General features: G+C 52.3%; 1 protein-coding gene across 5 annotated transcripts in view; it reads left to right on the forward strand.

Moving 5' to 3' along the window:
• Nucleotides 1-5,224, forward strand: part of ADD2 (adducin 2) — a 145,690-nt gene that overhangs the window by 71,562 nt on the left and 68,904 nt on the right. Inside the window, exon 1 of one of the 5 annotated variants that reach the window (XM_027772971.1) lies at nucleotides 3,258-3,334. The exons of 2 other annotated variants lie outside the window; for them this stretch is intronic. The gene's annotated coding sequence lies outside the window, so the exon portion shown is untranslated. Of the gene's footprint in view, nucleotides 1-3,257; nucleotides 3,335-5,224 lie in introns of those variants that run through there. 2 more of the 5 variants (XM_027772972.1, XM_027772973.1) reach the window with 2 other exon arrangements.

Here is a 5,224-nt window from a genome sequence, read left to right on the forward strand (position 1 = left end):
TTCCTGACCCCCTGTGGCAGCCTGAGCCTCACCGCTTAGGTTTCATGGATGTTCTGGAGACCGGCAGTTCCCTGTGTGAGCTTTCAGACCCTCCCTACCTTAAACTATTCCCTCCAGTTCTCAGGGCCTACCAATTTTCCTCCTCCACCTCCCCTAAGCCAGCAAATCCTAAGTCTCATTTGAGTTGTGAATTTTCAGTTTCCAGTCTGGAGAGGGCGGGATAGTGTCCGATCACCCTCCAGTTCTAGATGAAAGTGCTATTTTCTCTTGTATGGGGAGTGGAGAGGAGACAGAGAATAAAACCAACTATTTCTTTTTTGGGGGGGTTAGAGTTTTTTGTACTATGGTATGTGAGCTCATCAGAGAGAGAGAGACAGAGACAGAGACAGAGAAAGTGAGAAATTACTCCCCAGGGGGAATGACCATGCCACAATCCCTTTTCCTCCATTCTCCTCCTGGGGTCTGGGGCATGCACACACACACACACACACACACACACACACACACACACAATGTGAGTTTCAAGCCACCAGGTCTAGGATTTGAACAACATTTGGCCACGAGCGAGTCCTGCAATGTAACCGCTACTCCATCTGCTAACCCTAAGAAAACAACTTTTGGGAACCAGCAGTTAGCGTAATGGCTATGTCGCTGGACTCCCATGTAGTTGACTGCGGTTCGCGTCCCAGACCCGGTGGCTTAAACTCACGCTGGGCGCATGTGCGTGCGTGCCCAAGATCCCGAGAGGAGAATGGAGGAGAAGGGATTGCGGCGTGGCCATCCCCCCTGGGGGGTGATTTCTCGCTTTTTGTCTCTCTCTGTCTTTCTGGCAAGCGCACGCGCCCTATAGCAAAAAACCTCTCCAAAAAGAAAAAGAAAAGAAAAAGAAAAGAACTTTTGACTTTAATGTGCTAAAAGAGCCCTTATTTCCATTTCTTGTGGCCTGGATGGTTTATTCTATTAGACACAGAGGACACATCACTCAGTAGCTGTCTCCTGGATTTCTTGACTGTGGGCATGGGGACAGGAGCTGTCCTGCCACATGATTCAGTGGGTGACACTTCACTTTCCTATTGAAGGACACATGCTCTGGCAGCCCCTGAGCACGATCAGAGGTAGCCTCCCCTGAAAAACACTTTCCCACCCATCACTATTTCAGTTTGAACTTGATTGAGGTGGAACTTTTCAAAATGTAACTCTGTTAGCTTTAGATACGGTTTTGCCTGAAGGCAAAAGGTAGACAGGGCAGTCACTTAAAAGTATCTGTGACTAGATTCCAGGACAGCCTGGGGTGTGGAACAGTGAATCAGAGGACAGGCCAGCTCAATTAGACAGCCTTTTAGATGAGCCTTTATCTGCATGGTCTCCAGGTTTGCTTAACTTTCACTGGAGGGACTGAGTATCTGGAGGCTGAGCCCAGCCACCCTGCGAGGTCAGCACCGTCTCTGCATCACCAAGGCTTCCTAATGGCCCCCTTTCTTTCCTTTGTGAAGGTGAGAGGTCCGTGTGGCGTGATCAATGGCAGAGGTGTCTGATGAAGCTGAGGACGTGAGGTGGGGAGCTCCCTGAGCGCCTTCATGAACCTTCGCTGGAGCACTGTTCCCCCAGTACTGTAATGACCTCTCTATGAGCCCCACCTCACTGTGGGCCTCTGGGGAACAGGATTGTGATGGCACCCCTTGGCATCACATGTTTAGTGAAACGATCTTTGGGTCAACATCACCCATGCAGCAGGGGGGTTACCATGGGAGGGCATGTGGGTGACGCACTGCCAGCTGCCACTCAGCCCATTGTTCTCCTGAGTGGGACAGCAGCATCCTCTGTACCTAAAACCACAGCCCTCCTTGGTGAGAGAGTCCCCCAGTGCATACCCGTGCCTCTGAATCCCCATCTTCGGCGTCGGGGAGGCTCAGTTCTGAGACCCAGCTGCCGGAAACGGGAACTGCAGTCATCCTTTGAAGGGCTGGCTGAGTCCTCAGGGCTTTGCCAGGAACGAGGAGCCTGTGCTTCGGCCTTCGGCCATTTGTTGACTTCCACTCCCCTCCTCCTGAGTGCAGAGAGGTAGTTGGGGAAGGGATAAGAGAGCAGGCTCTTGAACCACCTGGGCTCTGCCCTTCTCCACTCTGGCCTGGATCAAGCCACTTGGTGTTCCAGAGCCTCAGTGTTCTCACCGGCAAACCCTGACGCTGGACCCTCCACGGCAGGACTTCGGGGCTGCACCCAGCGCATCAGCCACCTGCTGGGGTTCCCCAGCTTTTGGGGGCTGAATAATGTTTTTCTTCAAAATCTAACTCAGGACTGTGGTCCTCAAAATGTGGATGCAAGGTTTCCAGCCTTCTACCCCAACAAGCACTGAACACATTCTTTGTATTTATTTATTTTAAACATTATTTATTTGATTTATTATTATTATTTCAATGAGCTGTAGGGCATGTGTACTCACCAGAGAGAGACAGAGATGGCAGGGGGGAGTGAGAAGGCAAGCCTCCAGATCGGGAACTTGAACCGTGGTTGGCCATGTGAGAGTCCAGGGCCTTAACTACCATGCCACCTACTGCATACCCCGTGCCGGACTGACTTTAACGGTAGGCTTTATTCATATGCGTGTTTTCCGTGAGTGCAGACGTGACTGTGGGCCTCTAGCAGGCAGGGACTTCTGTCCCATTTCTCCCAGGTCTCTTCTCTCATGCCCAGCCAGTTCTTGCCCGCGCCTGGACATCAGTAGACACTTGACGAGTAACTGCTTGTCCGGTGAGAGGGGATAGGTGTGATTCCTAGTCAGTGAGGAAGAATGCTGGGTCCATTCACTCCACAACGGTCCAATTTCTGGTTACAGAGGCATGGAGGAAATCGCCCAGCAACTGTTAGATTGGAGGAGTTTTGTTGGAAAGCTTCACTGGGTTGACTTCAAAAGGTATGCATCAGAGATGCCCAGGATTAAGGCCTTCTTGAGCCTGGTGCAGTCAGGGAGATAAAGGATTCTTCCAGCCAAGGAGGTTTTAGGAGATGGACAAAGAGGGCCTTTGCCACCTCTCTCCTTCTCCTCCCTTGTTCCTTCTAAGCCATTCTTGTCACAATTGATCCCGGCACTTAATACCTAATGTAGAACTTTAGAGCGTTCAGAGCGTGTGGAGAGGTGATAAGCTTCCCCGTAATCCCACCGCCCTGAGTCATGAGCTTTATCTGAACACACCAGGTGGGGTGTGGTCCAGTCTCTTATTCACCCCCCTCCGTGTGGTCCTGTTCCTTTTCACTCCCTCCATTTGTTCTGCAAAACAGCAGCAAGGCCACAACTGGGTCCTTTCTCCTGTTGGGGAGTCTCATTCAGGGATCGGTGAGTTCGGTTCTGACTTCGGACTTAGAGTAAATGTAGCCCGGAGCTGCCTTGGGGAGGGGGGGGCTGGGGCTTTCAGAGGCCAGCACCAAGGAGGGGGCCCTACCCATGACAATGGTGGGCAGCTGGAAAATGACAACTTGCAGTGTCTTACCACTTTGGGTTGTGGGTGCCAAGGCACACAGATGGCTCTTGCCTGGAGATCCGCTTCCATACAGCTGCCAATGATGCGGCAAGTGGCAGGCACCTGCCTTTCCTCTGGGCTCACGGAGCTTAAGCAGATGTTAGCAAAAGTTAGACAACTTGGGCATCTATTACTCTCCAGACAGACCTCCTGTTCCTTTTATCGCTACAAGGAACAACCCATAGAAATGCAATTTTATACTCCAGTGGTTACATGTACTTGTTCTCTAGTGGGACAGGGGAGAAAATGACGTGTGACAGGAAGCGTGTTCCATGATTTGCAATCCCCAACTGTCCTCCGCCCAGGCAGAGTCCCAGGCAGGTCTCTGCTGAGGAAAGATTTGAAGTGTGAGGATGGACCTGGTGATGCTGAGAGGGAGCTCCAGGGCTCCCCTGAGCAGAGCAGAGGGCCCTGGGGTAAGGACAGGGGAGGGAGTTCCTGAGGGAAGAGGTGAGGGAGAGAAGGCGGAGAGGCTGAACTTTGCCATGCGTGGCGTGGGGTATTAGCGTCACCTTCTTTTCTGTCTCCCCATAACTGGGGTTGGATTATGCAGTTGGATTGTGTAGTTTGAGCCTCCATCTGTTACAGGGTTCTGCTTCACAACAGGCAGAGGGCCTGGAAGGGTGCAGCCAGGTGGTTACGTGCCAGAAGATCACTTTAGGAAGAGGTGATGCAAACACAGGGTGCCGGCCATGCACCTCCTTTGACACTCAGCACCCTCACTAACATGGGCTGTGCGGGGTTTGCCTCCCAAATCTGTACTGTGAACCCCCCTCAGGCCTTGCTTATCTCTGGCTCTGACCCAGCCCCAGGGCCCAGACAGTGCTGATTAGTTAAGCAGGCCTAACTCTTCCCAGTTCTCCCTTGGTTGCATTTCAGTCCAACCAACATTTACTCAGAACCCACCTCGCACCCGAGCCCGTAGCAGCACAAGGGATAGGAGAATGCTGGAGATAGCAGCTGCCTGCTAGGAGCTCGTGGCAGCAGAGTGCTGCTGGGCTGTAAGGAAGATGAAAGAGGAGAGGGAAGGTGACGTGAGGGCCCAAGGGAGGGGCTGTGTGTGTGCACACGCGCGTACGTGTGTGTGTGGGGGGGCAGGGGCAGGCTCCTGTGCTGAAGAAGAGATAGAGAAGAAAAGGGTTTCTGGCAGACACCAGTAGAGAGAATCTGCCTCTTGCCTCCTGGCCCTGAAAACAGCCAGGGAGGCCCTGGCTCTGGGGGTGGCAGCCAAGAGTTTGGACCATTTCCTGCAGGAGGGCAGAGGGCATCCCCCAGAAGAAGTGGGTGGGCAGAGAGGGAAGGCCCCGCTCCTTGCTGCTGACGATCTGTGGGTTTGAATTTTAGACATGGAGTATGCATTTGCCTTGAAAAAGCAAATTCAGTATTCACATTTTGTATTTGGAAACTGTCATATTGGTAGGAGAATCTAAATTTTGGCTGGAGCAGTGGGAAATTTTGAAAAAGGTTAAGGAATACTGTCCCTGGTGACAGAAAATAAATTGGGGCCAGGAGGGGGCCAGGTTTGCACTTTCAGAACAGTGACTCTGGTGACCGGGTCATGGGCATGAGCGAGGAAGGACCACGGCCCAGAGATCTTTAAAAGGGTGGAAGAATGGAGGCACGGTTCAGGGCGTGTTGCTCTGCGCTGGGGTGGGAGAGGCCCAGCTGTGGTGGCACAGGCAGTTGTGGTTTTTTTTTTTTTTTTT

The sequence above is a fragment of the Tupaia chinensis genome, unplaced genomic scaffold, assembly GCF_000334495.1.
Source record: "Tupaia chinensis unplaced genomic scaffold, TupChi_1.0 Scaffold000316_1, whole genome shotgun sequence".
Taxonomy (NCBI): domain Eukaryota; kingdom Metazoa; phylum Chordata; class Mammalia; order Scandentia; family Tupaiidae; genus Tupaia; species Tupaia belangeri.